Raw genomic sequence first — 18792 nt, forward strand, 5'->3', positions numbered from 1 at the left:
TACATTAATGTTTATTACGTCAGCGGTACTATCGCTTTTGTCAGAGCTTTACCACAGTATCACAAATGTCAGCACGTTTAATGCGTTTCTGATGACAACACGCGCACTTGATAGTTAAGTCTGCGGTTAAATACCTCACAACTGTGGCAGAAATAGAAGTATGGCTTATGCTTTGCGGACAGAAATGGGTTTCATCACTGCTACCCGTTACCAAGATAGCATACTACTCTTTCTCTCATTTGCAGTCCCCCAAGCCTACACGAGAAGTGAATGCCACCAATTTTCCACTAGAAGTGAGCACCATCAAGTCGCTGCCAGATATGAGAGCGGTTCACAGACAAATCTCACGTCCTGCTGTGTAAGCACTTCTTGAGAAGCAGCAGCCAATCACAAACACTTCAGTTCGTACTTTTACACTTTTCGTCACGTTAGCAAGCTAATATCTCTAAAATTCAAACACTTACAGTTTATCTTGTATAATAATGCGTAGCAGATTCGTTTAAGGCTGCCTAGATGGTTTTTTGTGTGTTGTAATCAGTCGGAAGAGGGGCAGCAGCCTTTTCAGTAGTTGCAAGGGCAACAGTCTGGATGATTGACTGATCTGGCCTTGTAACAATAACCAAAACGGCCTTGCTGTGCTGGTACTGCGAACGGCTGAAAGCAAGGGGAAACTACAGTCGTAATTTTTACCGAGGGCATGCAGCTTTACTGTATGATTAAATGATGATGGCGTCCTCTTGGGTAAAATATTCCGGAGGTAAAATAGTCCCCCATTCGGATCTCCGGGCGGGGACTACTCAAGAGGATGTCGTTATCAGGAGAAAGAAAACTGGCGTTCTACGGATAGGAGCGTGGAATGTCAGGTCCCTTAATCGGGCAGATAGGTTAGAAAATTTGAAAAGGGAAATGGATAGGTTAAAGTTAGATATAGTGGGAATTAGTGAAGTTCGGTGGCAGGAGGAACAAGACTTCTGGTCAGGTGACTACAGGGTTATAAACACAAAGTCAAATAGGGGTAATGCAGGAGTAGGTTTAATAATGAATAGGAAAATAGGAACGCGGGTAAGCTACTACAAACAGCTTAGTGAACGCATTATTGTGGCCAAGATAGATACGAAGCCCACACCTACTACAGTAGTACAAGTTTATATGCCAACTAGCTCTGCAGATGACGAAGAAATTGAAGAAATGTATGATGAAATAAAAGAAATTATTCAGATAGTGAAGGGAGACGAAAATTTAATAGTCATGGGTGACTGGAATTCGAGAGTAGGAAAAGGGAGAGAAGGAAACGTAGTAGGTGAATATGGATTGGGGCTAAGAAATGAAAGAGGAAGCCGCCTGGTAGAATTTTGCACAGAGCACAACTTAATCATAGCTAACACTTGGTTTAAGAATCATGATAGAAGGTTGTATACATGGAAGAACCCTGGAGATACTAAAAGGTATCAGATAGATTATATAATGGTAAGACAGAGATTTAGGAACCAGGTTTTAAATTGTAAGACATTTCCAGGCGCAGATGTGGATTCTGACCACAATCTATTGGTTATGACCTGTAGATTAAAACTGAAGAAACTGCAAAAAGGTGGGAATTTAAGGAGATGGGACCTGGATAAATTGAAAGAAACAGAGGTTGTACAGAGTTTCAGGGAGAGCATAAGGGAACAATTGACAGGAATGGGGGAAAGAAATACAGTAGAAGAAGAATGGGTAGCTTTGAGGGATGAAGTAGTGAAGGCCGCAGAGGATCAAGTAGGTAAAAAGACGAGGGCTAGTAGAAATCCTTGGGTAACAGAAGAAATATTGAATGTAATTGATGAAAGGAGAAAATATAAAAATGCAGTAAATGAAGCAGGCAAAAAGTAATACAAACGTCTCAAAAATGAGATCGACAGGAAGTGCAAAATGGCTAAGCAGGGATGGCTAGAGGACAAATGTAAGGCTGTAGAGGCTTATCTTACTAGGGGTAAGATAGATACTGCCTACAGGAAAATTAAAGAGACCTTTGGAGATAAGAGAACCACTTGTATGAACATCAAGAGCTCAGATGGAAACCCAGTTCTAAGCAAAGAAGGGAAAGCAGAAAGGTGGAAGGAGTATATAGAGGCGATGTACTTGAGGACAATATTATGGAAATGGAAGAGGATGTAGATGAAGATGAAATGGGAGATACGATACTGCGTGAAGAGTTTGACAGAGCACTGAAAGACCTGAGTCGAAACAAGGCCCCCGGAGTAGACAACATTCCATTGGAACTACTGGCGGCCTTGGGAGAGCCAGTCCTGACAAAACTCTACCATCTGGTGAGCAAGATGTATGAAACAGGCGAAATACCCTCAGACTTCAAGAAGAATATAATAATTCCAATCCCAAAGAAAGCAGGTGTTGACAGATGTGAGAATTACCGAACAATCAGTTTAATAGGCCACAGCTGCAAAATACTAACACGAATTCTTTACAGACGAATGGAAAAACTAGTAGAAGCCGACCTCGGGGAAGATCAGTTTGGATTCCGTAGAAATACTGGAACACGTGAGGCAATACTGACCTTACGACTTATCTTAGAAGAAAGGTTAAGGAAAGGCAAACCTGCGTTTCTAGCATTTGTAGACTTAGAGAAAGCTTTTGACAATGTTGACTGGAATACTCTCTTTCAAATTCTAAAGGTGGCAGGAGTAAAATACAGGGAGCGAAAGGCTATTTACAATTTGTACAGAAACCAGATGGCAGTTGTAAGAGTCGAGGGACATGAAAGGGAAGCAGTGGTTGGGAAGGGAGTAAGACAGGGTTGTAGCCTCTCCCCGATGTTATTCAATCTGTATATTGAGCAAGCAGTAAAGGAAACAAAAGAAAAATTCGGAGTAGGTATTAAAATCCATGGAGAAGAAATAAAAACTTTGAGGTTCACCGATGACATTGTAATTCTGTCAGAGACAGCAAAGGACTTGGAAGAGCAGTTGAACGGAATGGATGGTGTCTTGAAGGGAGGATATAAGATGAACATCAACAAAAGCAAAACGAGGATAATGGAATGTAGTCGAATTAAATCGGGTGATGTTGAGGGTATTAGATTAGGAAATGAGACACATAAAGTAATAAAGGAGTTTTGCTATTTGGGGAGCAAAATAACTGATGATGGTCGAAGTAGAGAGGATATAAAATGTAGACTGGCAATGGCAAGGAAAGCGTTTCTGAAGAAGAGAAATTTGTTAACATCGAGTATAGATTTAAGTGTCAGGAAGTCATTTCTGAAAGTATTTGTATAGAGTGTAGCCATGTATGGAAGTGAAACATGAACGGTAAATAGTTTGGACAAGAAGAGGATAGAAGCTTTCGAAATGTGGTGCTACAGAAGAATGCTGAAGATTAGATGGGTAGATCACATAACTAATGAGGAGGTACTGAATAGGATTGGGGAGAAGAGGAGTTTGTGGCACAACTTGACCAGAAGAAGGGATCGGTTGGTAGGACATGTTCTGAGGCACCAAGGGATCACCAATTTAGTATTGGAGGGCAGCGTGTTGGGTAAAAATCGTAGGGGGAGACCAAGAGATGAATACACTAAGCAGATTCAGAAGGATGTAGGTTGCAGTAGGTACTGGGAGATGAAGAAGCTTGCACAGGATAGAGTAGCATGGAGAGCTGCATCAAACCAGTCTCAGGACTGAAGGACACAACAACAACAATCGGTCGGAAAGAGAATATGTATGACGCGACAGTATCATTTTGGTATAATCACCACCACCCTCTTCTCATACACTCTGTATCCAAGAAGGAATTCTTCAATAATGAACTTGGGGATGTACGTATTCAAATCTGCCGGTGAGGGAAACAGAGACTTCTTGTGCACTATGGCAATGTAGTGCCAATCATGCTAAATTTCTCCGGGGAGGCCTAACAAATAGCCTATCTCGAATCTAACTGCACTTGCTTGTTTCACTCTGCTCTATTGGCATCGAAATTCACCTTAATCTTTTAAAAAACTGGTCTTTGCAGCTGCCACCATTGGGTATCCTTTCTGAATGGCTGACGATGATACTTCGTTGCAAATTAGAGCATTTCCGACTCACCATTGGCTATCCATCACCACTCTCTCACAAAAACCGCTCCTCATGGCAACAGGCAGTGGCCGGCCCTTTTGGGAGCTCGCGCTTGGTCGGGTCGCTGGTATGATAAGCATGAATATTGAAACTTCCTGGCACGACTGACGCCCCGTCCTCACAGCTTAAGTTCCGCCAGTACCTCGTCTCCTACCTTCCAAACTTCACAGAAGCTCTCCTGCGAACCTTGCAGAACTAGCGCTCCTGGAAGATAGGATATAGCGGAGACATGGCTTAGCCACAGGCTGGGGGATGTTTCTAGAATGAAATTTACACTCTACAGCGGAGTGTGCGCCGATATGAGACTTCCTGGCAGATTAAAACTGTGTGCCGGACCGAGACTAGTTCTGCAAGGTTCGCAGGAGAGCTTCTGTGAAGTTTGGAAGGTAGGAGACGAGGTACTGGCGGAATTAAAGCTGTGAGGACGGGGCGTGAGTCGTGCTTGGTTAGCTCAGTCGGTAGAGCACTAGCCCGCGGAAGGCAAAGGTCCCGAGTTCGAGTCTCGGTCCGGCACACAGTTTTAATCTGCCAGGAAGTTTCATATCAGCGCACACTCCGCTGTAGAATGAAAATTTCATTCTAGCATGAATATTCCCTGTAACTTGGTTTCATGCATTTTCTATTTCTGTCGATGAGCACACGAGAAACCTGGTGGTAGTAAAGGGAAGGCAGGATTCGGCTCCGATTGTGGACAGGGTCGTTATCAGTTACTACTGGTTGCCTTTTACAATTACACATAATTTATTTTAAACCAGTAATTCCAGACAACGATAAATAAAAAATACCACACGTTGTTAATTAAGGAATAAACAACAGAGTAAATAATAGTGTTCAAATGGCTCTGAGCACTATGGGACTTAACATCTATGGTCATCAGTCCCCTAGAACTTAGAACTACTTAAACCTAACTAACCTAAGGACAGCACACAACACCCAGCCATCACGAGGCAGAGAAAATCCCTGACCCCGCCGGGAATCGAACCCGGGAACCCGGGCGTGGGAAGCGAGAACGCTACCGCACGACCACGAGATGCGGGCAATAATAGTGTTTTCAGTGAGTTACAATTTAGCAAAACACCAGTAAATACAGATAAAACACATAATGAAACTTTCTGGCAGATTAAAGCTGTGTGCCCGACCGAGACTCGAACTCGGGACCTTTGCCTTTCGCGGGCAAGTGCTCCACCCTTTTTTTTTTAATCTCATTTTGTTCGCTTTTGTTCGTCGCAACTGCTCGGGGCGGACGTCGTAAGACACCCTTTTAAGTTCGTTGTTGATCGATTAACTCAGTTTTTTTTATTACAGAGGACAGCTACCCCTCTTACCGAACACGCTGAGCTACCGTGCCGGAACCATCTGAGCTACCGAAGCACGACTCACGCCCGGTCCTCACAGCTATACTTCTGCCAGTATCTTGTCTCTTACCTTCCAAACTTTACAGAAGCTCTTCTGCGGTCGGGCACACAGTTTTAATCTGCCAGGAAGTTTCATATCAGCGCACACTCCGCTGCAGAGTGAAAATCTAATTCTGAAAACACATAATGTTTTAAAAGCAAGCCACTGTGACATGGGCAGAAGGCCTTACCCACCAGGAATGGCAATAAATTAAGAATTTTTTAAGAAATCGCTGCAATTTACAACTTACAGGTATTGAAATATTAAGGTAAGTCACCACAAACACAGCAGAAGGCATCAGAAGCCAGAAATGGTAATAAATAAGGTTTTAAGGCTCACTGCTAAAATACAAATACCAAATTTGAATTTTAAGGCAAAGGACCACAATCACGGCTGAAGGCTTTACACACCAGCAACGGCAATAATATAAAAAAAATTGAAACCTGCTGTAAAACAGCAAATACAATAACAAAAATTAATTAAAAAAAAACAAGCAACTGATCCAGACGGTGCTCCAGGAATCGACCTCTGAGAAGGTCCGGCAACAAACACTTTCGCCGGCCGGGGTGGCCGAGCGGCTCTAGGCTCTTCAGCCCGGAACCGTACGACCGCTACAGTCGCAGGTTCGAGTCCTGCCTCGGGCATGGATGTGTGTGATGTCCTTAGGTTAGTTAGGTTTAAGTAGTTCTAAGTTCTAGGGGACTGATGACCTCAGAAGTTAAGTCCCATAGTGCTCAGAGACATTTAAACCAAACACTTTCGTGAGCGATGAGATAGGCAACCAAAAGCTACATTCACTTCACAAGATGGTAACACAGGCTAGTGGCAGTCTAACGAATGACCAATGATAATCTTGCTGAAGCTACCTCACGTCCGATAAACCAAATGCAACAATGGAACAATACGCGAAAGCTGGAACCGGTCGGTCTGCACTGCGTCCCCAGAATACAGTGCTTAGGGTGCCCGGAACGAGAAAGGAATCACTACCACTAGAGTAGAAAAGTCACCAACCGGCCTAAAAACAAGAAAGCTGTCGAAACTACACATCTTACCGGACAGCAGCGGCAAGGCGAGGAAACGTACACTACCGTTACATACACTTTCCCTCAGGGCAGGTAACTGGGGCGTTAGCGGCCACCAGGCAAGAAAAATTACTGCTGGTTGAACTTAACAAATTGTAACAAGTTGAACACAGTAAATAATAATAATAAGTCCAGAAAAGCTAATCAGATCCGCCTTCCCCAAGCACTCCACTCGCTGCTCTTCGCCTTGGCGACACTACGAGCAGCAACACGAAACCAAGCTGGAGAATCGCGAGATATCACAATGGTGGAGGTTTCTCTACTTGAAATGCACTCATCTTAAAGCTTGCTGGATCCAGTTTACGACGAAGTCGTGCACCCTCGCGACCACAGCCCTTCCATCTGGCAGTCCATGCATGCCGCCAGCAGTCCCGGCGTGTTCTGGCACTGCCAGGACCTGGCTTCTTCTGAGTCCACAACCGAACTCGCACACTCACACTACCCGGAAAAACAACGACGTCGCCCCAAAGATAGGGCAACAGTTACTACATATCGATAACCGCCGCTGCTGCCACTGGCGGACAGCCAACGCTTGCGAAACCGAGTGGCGCAAGTCAACACGAGAAGAAAGCAAACAACCGCAACCATGCCAACTACATGATACCATCTGGCCTGCAACAGAGGGCGGAAGCCTATAAACAGCACCAACGCGAGCCGCAGCACGGCGCTTCATTAGTTTCACTTAACGTTCGGGAGGGTTTCGTATTTCGAATGGTGGAGTTTTTGCTAGTAATTCAGGAGTGATAATTGAATTTGAGTTCTCCTGTTCATAACAGTACCAAACAAGTGCCATCATCTCTGGTGTTTATTTAAAAGCAGCGCTTCCCTCAGTTTGGCACAGACACAAACTGTTTTCTTAGAGTAAGTAAGTTGGTAACTTCGAATGATGAGCCTCATATGGAAGTAAGGTAAAGTTTTGCAACTGCTTAGTCATAGTTACCATGAACGCGATTAACTCGCAGTACTGAAGTGTTTTAAGTTTATTCGATCACAGGATTTGGAGATGTTCTCTGTTTCTGGAGGAAGAATCTTTGCACGGCCTGCCTGCTGCATGCGTGCTAAAGAAAGTTGCTGCGAGCAGAGGCTTTCCTAATGGGTGGGATAAACGATTCTACGCAGAATGAACCCAATTTGCGTAACTGTTTTCACGTCCTTGTCTCTGACGTCATTCACGTTGGTGCCCCCCCCCCCCCCCCCCGTACCTTGTCCCACCGAAATTTTATTTAAGCGTGACTGCCATAGAAGTAAGGGACTATGCCATTTTACCATTGATTGATATTAGGTCATGTGTTTCGTGCGAGTTATTTGGTGCTTTACTGAATCATCAGCTTTTGTTATAAATGCTTTTTAAATTTTCGTCCTCGCCATCCACTTCCCCAGCTTAAAGCTGTAGCGACAGAAGGTACAGTGATCAAATTTATTTGGATTCAGAATTACATACAATTATATTTTAAGTATAATGGATGTTGCCACTGCGCAATAAAATATCAGGATCTTGATAAAGATGTACATCGTCCCAAAACGATCGACACTGCATGTACTGTGGCTGTGAGTGAGACGAAATTTCACAAATTACTTTCTTCCTCCCTTGATTATTCTAGGGTAAGTACCAAAGTCCGTGAGTATTTGGCAGCTAGCGTTGCTACACAAGCATATCAACAAGCAGTCCTCCATGATTGATAACCCTGTTTAGAATGTGGTCAAACAAAAGTTACGGTAAACTAGTATTTTATCTCGCCTACCGTAATAATAAAAACAGAGCAGTGTACTTACGCTTGACCATTTCATCCAAAAATTATTAGTGTCCCTGTAAAATTTATCCATACTTTACATATTTGGTAGTATGATAATGCTTTTGCAGAATTCTAATGAAAGGTTCCAATGAAATGAATACGCCTAGATGCATACAGGCGTTGATATTAGTCCACCGGGACAGCTGAAAATGTGTGCCCCGACCGGAAATCTAACTAGGGATCTCCTGCTTACATGGCAGACGCTCTATCCAACTTTTTTTTTTTTTCTTCTCATATTTTTGGATATCGTTCGTTGAATTTGGCCGAGGCGGACGTCCGATGACATCCATTTAGGTTCTTCGTTGATCGATTCACTCAGTTTTTTTTTTGTTGCAGAGGGTAACTAACCCTCTGAGCGACCTCGCCGAGCTACCGTGCCGGAATCTGAGACACCGAGGACACAGAGGATAGTGCGACAGCAGGGACTCCCGTGCGACCCACATTTCCAACTTATTGTCCAGCACTATATTCATAGTGCCCCTGCCCAATATGTTTCGTAGGTTATGGACAGCGTATCAAATAACTGTCTAGCCACTGTTTCCACTGTTTATTTTTCTAACGCCACATGAGACTTAATAACTTCAACTGACTAGACTGAGCTCATGTGGCTCGATGTTCCATCAAAATCCGGCCACATTTCTGGCTGTTGCAACTCTTGTGTTCACCTGCTTGCAGTCAGGCGCAAGCGGGCAGCTGTGGGCAAACAGCTGATGCACGGGCAGTCAGGCAGGGAGGCCGTAGACAACTTGGCACTGCCCTGGCCGAGCAACCGTGGGAATGGGAGACTAATGGGTCCTCGCAGGCACGGAACAGATTACCCGGTGGACAGCCAACTCGACTACTTGTTCGCCTCGGTAGAATGCGCCGACAGCACGACAGATTGCAAACTGAAGGGGCCCGGAGTCAATTCCGAGCACGGTCGGAGATTTTCTCCGCTGGAGGGCTGGGTGTTGTGCGATCGTTACGTTCGCATTCCACTGTTGATAAGGCTGTATGGGCACGTCCCGAAAACCAATGAACTAACTACACTATTGGCCATTAAAATTGCTACACCAAGAAGAAATGCAGATGATAAACGGGTATTCATTGGACAAATATATTGTACTAGAACTGACATGTGATTACATTTTCACGCAATTTGGGTGCATAGATCCTGAGAAATCAGTACCCAGAACAACCACCTCTGGCCGTAATAACGGCCTTGATACGCGTGGGCATTGAGTCAAAAAGGGGCTCGGATGGCGTATACAGGTACAGCTGCCCATGCAGCTTCAACACGATACCACAGTTCATCAAGAGTAGTGACTGGCGTATTGTGACGAGCCAGTCGCTCGGCCACCATTGACCAGACGTTTTCAACTGGTGAGGGATCTGGAGAATGTGCTGGCCAGGGCAGCAATCGAACGTTTTCTGTATCTAGAAAGGCCCGTATAGAACCTGCAACATGCGGTCGTGCATTATCCTGCTGAAATGTAGGGTTTCGCAGGGATCGAATGAAGGGTAGAACCACGGGTCGTAACACATCTGAAATGTAACGTCCACTGTTCAAAGTGCCGTCAGTGCGAACAAGAGGTGACCGAGACGTGTAACCAATAGCACCCCATACCATCACGCCGGATGACACGCCAGTATGGCGATGACGAATACAGGCTTCCAATGTACGTTAACCGCGAAGTCGCCAAACACGGATGCGACCATCATTATGCTGTAAAGACAACCTGGATTCATCCGAAAAAAATGACATTTTGCCATTCGTGTACCCAGGTTCGTCGATGAGTACACCATCGCAGGCGCTCCGGTCTGTGATGCAGCGTCAAGGGTAACCGCAGCCATGGTCTCCGAGCTGATAGTCCATACTGCTGCAAACGTCGTCGAACTGTTCGCGCAGATGGTTATTATCTTGCAAACGTCCCCATCTCTTGACTCAGGGATCGAGACGTGGCTGCACGATCCGTTACAGCCATGCGGATAAGATGCCTGTCATCTCGACTGCTAGTGATACGAGGCCGTTGGAATCCAGCACGGCGTTCCGTGTTACCCTCCTGAACCCTCCGATTCCATATTCTGCTAACAGTCACTGGATCTCGACCAACGCGAGCAGCAATGTCACGATACGATAAACCGCAATCGCGATAGGCTACAATTCGACCTTTATCAAAGTCGGAGACGTGATGGTACGCATTTCTCGTCCTTACACGAGGCATCACAACAACGTTTGACCAGGCAACGCCGGTCAACTGCTGTTTATGTATGAGAAATCGGTTGGAAACTTTCCTCATGTCAGCACGTTGTAGGTGTCGCCACCGGCGCCAACCTTGTGTGAATGCTCTGAAAAGCTAATCATTTGCATATCACAGCATCTTCTTGCTGTCGGTTAAATTTCGCGTCTGTAGCACGTCATCTTCGTGGTGTAGCAGTTTGAATGGCCAGTAGTGTACAATAAACTATACTGTTTGCGCCTGCCCCGGCGGACTGACGAGCGTTGATGGGCGCCAGTGCCGCACTGAGCAGTGTTGCAATAGGCTGTACTTCTTACACCTCAATCTTAAGTCACATTTCGTGTGAATTCATCGCTTTTGTAAGACTGTTCGCTGTGCTCTTGCTATTTAATTACACCTTCTCCCGCGCACTAGAGAATATTTTCGTCAACGAATAGTACATTAATGCACTTAATTCTTCGGAGTCATGTTTTAACTCTCTGTACGAATCTGTTTCACATGACACAAAACTTTTCATTTCGTGTACTACTAAATAATATACTGCGCTTTCCAATTACATTACACTTTCACTGGCTTCATTTTGATAACAGTAAAGCAATAGCGGCCATAAGGTTGTTAGGTTTGGATCTCATCTCGCTGGTTATTTTACATCCTAAGCTCTAAAAACCGTCTTCATGTTTCACAAGTTCTCTCCCAATTCTCACTTTTATCTTCCTTTTACTCTTGGCTGTCACCATTGCCTCTGTGTTATTAATATTTGTCTGCACTCTTTGCCGTGTGGGATTAGCGGAGCGGTCTAAGGCGCTGCAGTCATGGACTGTGCGGCAGGTCCCGGCGTAGGTTCGAGTCCTCCCTCGGTCATGGGTGTGTGTGTTTGTCCTTAGGATAATTTAGGTTAAGTAGAGTGTAAGCTTAGGGACTGATGACCTTAGCAGTTAAGTCCCATAAGATTTTACACACATTTGAACATTTTTTTTTCTTCACTCTTTATTGTTCACAGTTTCTCTCCAAACTGTCACTAATGTCGTATGATCAGCTAATAGAACCATATTACCAGTAAATCGTACACACGTCATCCTACTTCCACTTACTGTAACTTTTCTACTTTACTGGAGCTAAGTTTTTATAATTTATTCCAAACAGGGTTGGTGCCAAGCAGCAGCCTTGCCTCGCACTCAACCAATTTTATTTCTTTTCATATTCTTATTTTTATTTGTTGTCTTGTATAAACTGCTTAATCACCTTATTTATTCTATTCCATATAAATCTTCAGTTGAATCTACAAACTCCTTGCTTCAAATGGTTCAAATGGCTCTGAGCACTATGGGACTTAACATCTATGGTCATCAGTCCCCTAGAACTTAGAACTACTTAAACCTAACTAACCTAAGGACATCACACAACACCCAGCCATCACGAGGCAGAGAAAATCCCTGACCCCGTCGGGAATCGAACCCGGGAACCCGGGCGTGGGAAGCGCGAACGCTACCGCACGACCACGAGATGCGGGCTACAAACTCCTTGCCCTTTGCACTTTATCACAAACATTTTCCAGATTCACAAATATAACATTCACAACTTTGTCTTCCTCCAGATATATTTCAGAAGTTATTGCTAAAGGTAGAATCCTTTTGTGTATCTGAACTGTTCTTAACTCAGCACTCTTTCACTTCTGACTGTAGACACCAGTTGTGAGCTCTTAGTAAAATTTTGGCCGCATAAGGTATCGGACTAACAGTCCTTTAAACGCAATTCCTTTATGTCTGCTTTTCTCTGGGATTTCCAAGAAATCGTCAGGCAATTTTCTTTCCTCATAAATACTGTTGCGTAAATACAACATTTCCTTCTTCTTTATCTCTCACTTTTTTAAAATTTTACAGGAATTTCATCTCTTCCGGCTGCTTTTACATTTTGTTCTTTTTCCTAATAGCTGACTCTACTTCTTCCTTCAGGATTGGCAATCAAATATCCACTTCCACAGTGAGGCATTCGTGGTTGTTCACATCTTTTGGGAGATGCTTGGCTCCGACATACTTTTTCCCTTTTTGCCTTTTCTGTACACTGTCATTCACATTGCTGGAGACTTGTTTCTAAAATCTAGCTGGGTTACTTATAAACACCGCAACATTAATTGGTAACGTCCTCTTCGTTCTATGTCTATTTATTTTATACCAATCTACCTTTGCCTTAGCTGTTTCTAAGTGTAAACTCTCCCGTGTTTATATTACCACAGGCGAGAAAAGTCACACAAATCGTTCACTTATTTTCACGTTTACCCTCGGTGGAGTTAGTCATTAAGTTACACAATCCATGCAAAATTTGAATTTTTTTTATCAACATGATGTCGTACGAATAGGACCGCAGTTTATGTGTACGTCATTGGTTTCAGTTGGATAGCTACATGCTGGCCATTTACAAGTTTTTAGAAAAATGATCAAAACATTTTGTGGCTGTATATGGATCTCCGTTCTGAGCCACAGAGTGCTTAAATAACGAGCAATAAAGGTTAGTTTTTCTTTTAGTGGTGTAAGTATGGGCAATGACCATCGCTAACCTTCTCAAACTATGATGGATTTGTTGTTGTTGTTGTTGTTGTTGTGGTCTTCACTCCTGAGACTGGTTTGATGCAGTTCTCCATGTTACTCTATCCTGTGCAAGCTTCTTCATCTCCCAGTACCTACTGCAATCTACATCCTTCTGAATCTGCTTAGTGTATTCATCTCTTGGTCTCCCTCTATGATTTTTACCCTCCACGCTGCCCTCCAGTACTAAATTTGTGATCCCTTGATGCATCGGAACATGTCCTACCAACCGATCCCTTCTTCTGGTCAAGTTGTGCCACAAACTCCTCTTTTCCCCAGTCCTATTCAATACCTCCTCATTAGTTATGTGATATACCCATCTAATATTCAGCATTCTTCTGTAGCACCACATTTCGAAAGCTTCTATTCTCGCGATTTATCGCGACGAATTATATCTGCACCTACGCATTCGTAGATGAAGACGCTAATGCAGACCAGTGAGCTGGTACTTGACTTGGAGGTAAGCCTGTTTCAATCCTCTGGTGATGCGAAATTTTCACTGTCAGTAGTCGACCAGAAATGAAGGAGACGGGATGGCGTAAAGTTCCTGATCACAAATCTCCTCCAGTGTCCTGGACTAAATGCAGACGTCTCCGCAGTGTCTCATGAAGTGAGGTAATGTGACACTGATGATGGTGTCGGACGGGAATGTTAATCTCGGCGGATTCCTTGGTGCCATTCGACAAGAGTAGGTTATGTCTTGCACCGGATTTCATACGCTGTTCTCTGCGTCAGACCAAAGACAGCCCCAGCACTGCACTGTACCACTACTCACCACAGTTATCCACACACCACAGATACACAATTGACGCTTCATAACAGGTCGAAGGAACGCAATGGCAAACCGCCTCCACCAGGATCTTGCGATGCAGGATTCTTGAATCTGCTCCTGTATATATAGTCAAGGTGCCTAGCTCCCTGAAGAAGTGACTGCAAGATGACTCCAGTTTAACATTACCAATTTTCTTACAGTTCACCTTTATGCTATGAGTACTATCTTTCTAAGTGATGGAACAGCAGGAAGTTGTTGCGCAAGACATTATTGAGTGGGGATATACAAAGTACGTTAAGAGTTTAATCCATCTGTTCCCAAGTTTAGCAATCATTCGAAGATCAAAAGTAGGTGAACTTAACTTATGAACAGTAATACGTTACTTTCAGATGCAGTTTTATTCAATGTATACGCCCAAAAATTTGAAAGAGCCTAACTTCTTTACTGACTCCTGTTCAAGTATTACATCAATTGTTCCTATAACTCTATTTGTTGGACAGAACTGTATGTAACGTGTAAATTTTCAGAGAGCCACTTAATAATTCTTTGAAAAACATTATTAACAGCTTCTTCTGTTGCTTTCTCTCTAATTGACTTTATTTAACATTAACATCGCCTGCAGAAACTACAAATTCTGCCTGATGAATGTTAAGTGGAAGGTAACGCACATATATAAGGAATAGGGGTAGGCCCAAAATTGAACCTTGTGGGACTCCCTTTGTGGTACCTCTCCATTCAGTAAAATTTTACCTTCTTCCAACATTATTTGAGCTATTCACTATAACCTTTTGCGTTCTGTTTTTTATGTATGACTAACAAACATTTTGATCATAAAGCTTTGCCCGAAATTCTGAGGGAAAGTTTCTTGTTTGAACTACTCTTGTCTGTTAGTATTTCTCTTTGAAACCTATTCATTAGCGTAGGATTTGTAAGTAACTGTTAAACTGATTTTTAGAACCCTGTCCATACATGTTAGTCGCTGTATTTTCGAGGTTCACCACTTGCATAGCCTGGGATGCAGAATGCGCTGCTGGCTTTGCAACTCTTAATTAAAAGGCCATTCTGTATTCACGCACTCTCAAATCTGACTTTTAAAATTAGAACATAATGAAGTAACAGACAAGCGCTCTGTGTCAACAAGTTGGCTGATTCCTTCAGAAATCACCGACCAAAATCCCCGAGGTCAAAGTCTCCACATAATAATGGAATTTCATGCCACCGCTTGCTAAGACATTACTGGCAGGTGTGTGATTCAGTAAGAAACGCTGGCACGCCATCTGATCGTTAGGGAGCATTGGCTGCCTCTGTCCACGACTTGCTGGGTAAGATACCAGAGGAGAACAACTTTTTCCCCATCAGAGCTTTGTATCGGGTGTCGTCGCTTCACAAGGATGTGGAGGACGCAAAAACAGTGAGGGTATGTGACAGAGGAAAGAACTAATCTCTATTGTGTCCACGTCCGTTTGTTTACTTTACTTTCTGTTTTATTTTATTATTGTCGGGTTCACAACCAAATTATCACCTCTTTCTAAATGAGGTGAAGTCATCAGCTACAAATTAATTTCGGACGTACCCTAAATGAGAGTTAAACGACGGTTACTATGCCCATTATTGACAAATGAAATTCTTTTATTGTATGTTTCAATCTCAGGACACAAATGGTATCACAACCGGTTTCAACTTCTTAGCAAGTCATCATCAGTAAATCTGAGTACGTTACAAAGTCACTCGTCATAGAAGAACTGAAGAGGCCAGGAGAGACGCTCAAATAAGCTTCCTATATTGTAAACAGTTAGACCTGTTAAATACCAAGTAGTACGCATCCGGAGTCACCTAAACAGGAGGAACTAGTCATGGAATATTTATTTTTGCATTTTTTCACATTTCCAGGCCCTCCCTCGACATCTAACATCATTAGTGAGTCAACATTACAATCTGTGTACTACACTCCTGGAAATGGAAAAAAGAACACATTGTCACCGATGTGTCAGACCCACCATACTTGCTCCGGACACTGCGAGAGGGCTGTACAAGCAATGATCACACGCACAGCACAGCGGACACACCAGGAACCGCGGTGTTGGCCGTCGAATGGCGCTAGCTGCGCAGCATTTGTGCACCGCCGCCGTCAGTGTCAGCCAGTTTGCCGTGGCATACGGAGCTCCATCGCAGTCTTTAACACTGGTAGCATGCCGCGACAGCGTGGACGTGAACCGTATGTGCAGTTGACGGACTTTGAGCGAGGGCGTATAGTGGGCATGCGGGAGGCCGGGTGGACGTACCGCCAAATTGCTCAACACGTGGGGCGTGAGGTCTGCACAGTACATCGATGTTGTCGCCAGTGGTCGGCGGAAGGTGCACGTGCCCGTCGACCTGGGACCGGACCGCAGCGACGCACGGATGCAAGCCAAGACCGTAGGATCCTACACAGTGCCGTAGGGGACCGCACCGCAACTTCCAAGCAAATTAGGGACACTGTAGCTCCTGGGGTATCGGCGAGGACCATTCGCAACCGTCTCCATGAAGCTAGGCTATGGTCCCGCACACCGTTAGGCCGTCTTCCGCTCACGCCCCAACATCGTGCAGCCCGCCTCCAGTGGTGTCGCGACAGGCGTGAATGGAGGGACGAATGGAGACGTGTCGTCTTCAGCGATGAGAGTCGCTTCTGCCTTGGTGCCAATGATGGTCGTATGCGTGTTTGGCGCTGTGCAGGTGAGCGCCACAATCAGGACTGCATACGACCGAGGCACACAGGGCCAACACCCGGCATCATGGTGTGGGGAGCGATCTCCTACACTGGCCGTACACCACTGGTGATCGTCGAGGGGACACTGAATAGTGCACGGTACATCCAAACCGTCATCGAACCCATCGTTCTACCATTCCTAGACCGGCAAGGGAACTTGCTGTTCCAACAGGACAATGCACGTCCGCATGTATCCCGTGCCACCCAACGTGCTCTAGAAGGTGTAAGTCAACTACCGTGGCCAGCAAGATCTCCGGATCTGTCCCCCATTGAGCATGTTTGGGACTGGATGAAGCGTCGTCTCACGCGGTCTGCACGTCCAGCACGAACGCTGGTCCAACTGAGGCGCCAGGTGGAAATGGCATGGCAAGCCGTTCCACAGGACTACATCCAGCATCTCTACGATCGTCTCCATGGGAGAATAGCAGCCTGCATTGCTGCGAAAGGTGGATATACACTGTACTAGTGCCGACATTGTGCATGCTCTGTTGCCTGTGTCTATGTGCCTGTGGTTCTCTCAGTGTGATCATGTGATGTATCTGACCCCAGGAATGTGTCAATAAAGTTTCCCCTTCCTGGGACAATGAATTCACGGTGTTCTTATTTCAATTTCCAGGAGTGTATATCAGCAATATACAGGTTCTGCCAGGAGGAACGGTCAGTTATCAAGTATATGACAGAAACGATAATTCTAAGTAAATAAGTGTAGGAAACATGAGCTCTGCAATGCATACACGAAGAACTATGAGCACTTATTCATCGACGATGCTGTGAAACAAATGTCTACTACTGCAAGTCCTTCGCTTTTCATATTTTGGTAGGTGGTATTACAGGCCAAAAGGAGAAAAAAAAGTCCAGTAAACGTGGGCTCCAAAGTGCATACCTTAAAAGCTATGGCATTAGTTCATATCCACTACTGTGAAACACATTTCTTCTACTGAACAGGTGTTCACAGCGCTTAAGGTACGTATTTCAGAGCCCATGTTTACAATTTTTCCTTTCTTTCTAATAGTTCTTATGGTGTTTTAGAGCCCATGTTTATTATACTATTTTTATTTGCTTTAGTCCATATTACGCCCTCCCAAAATATTGAAAGTAAAGAGCTTGCAGCAGAAGAACGTTTCACTGTATCGAAGATGTAGAAATGCCCATAGCTCTTAAGTTATGCATTTTAGAATCCATGATTACTAGACTTTTTGCTTCGACTGATAGTTCCTGTTGTATCCCTGAATATTAACCTTTCCTCCTGGGGCGTCCTGGATGACCATAATAATAATGACAAAGTATGTGGTAAAGAATAAGTAGAATTTAAGAAATGTCAATTTTTTTAACTTAAACAATTTCATCATTACGTTCTTTCCGAATGTGACTAGTGATATCTAACAGAACGTGTGACAGCAACACAGAAGGAACGGATGTGGAGAACTTGACAGGTCAGAGCAAGAGTGAGAAACAATAGCAAAAGGTTAGCATATGAGATGAAAAGAAGAAAAGAGAAATAGAAACGGATAAGAAAAGCACAGGAAGTTTACAGAGTGACAGAGACGCTGGTTCCCTGGTGGACAGAAAGAAAACAGCTAGGCTATGCCGAGAGCAAAGCTACACGGACGACAACAGGTAAAGCTTCATTCTCCTCTTGAGTGTAAAGTGGTTTTGAGTAAGACCCACGTTACAGGATAATTTGTTCCACAGTAGTGTGGTTCAAACAGAAAGAGAGATGGAGAGAGAGTTTGTGTTATGTAAAAGTATAGCCAAAATGCTGGAAGTATCCGATCTGACACTTCAGTTATGGAATGATCACATACACTATGTGATCAAAAGTACCCGGACACCCCCAAAAACATGCGTTTTTCATATTAGGTGCATTGTGCTGCCACCTACTGCCAGGTACTCGATATCAGCGACCTCGGTAGTCATTTGACATAGTGAGAGAGCAGAACGGGGCGCTCCGCGGAACTCACGGACTTCGAACGTGGTCAGGTGATTGGGTGTCACTTGTTACATACGTCTGTACGCGAGATTTGCACACTCCTAAATATCCCTAGGTCCACTGTTTCCGATGTTATAGTGAAGTGTAAAAGTGGAGGTACATGTACAGCA

This window comes from Schistocerca nitens, chromosome 5 (assembly GCF_023898315.1).
Source record: "Schistocerca nitens isolate TAMUIC-IGC-003100 chromosome 5, iqSchNite1.1, whole genome shotgun sequence".
Taxonomy (NCBI): domain Eukaryota; kingdom Metazoa; phylum Arthropoda; class Insecta; order Orthoptera; family Acrididae; genus Schistocerca; species Schistocerca nitens.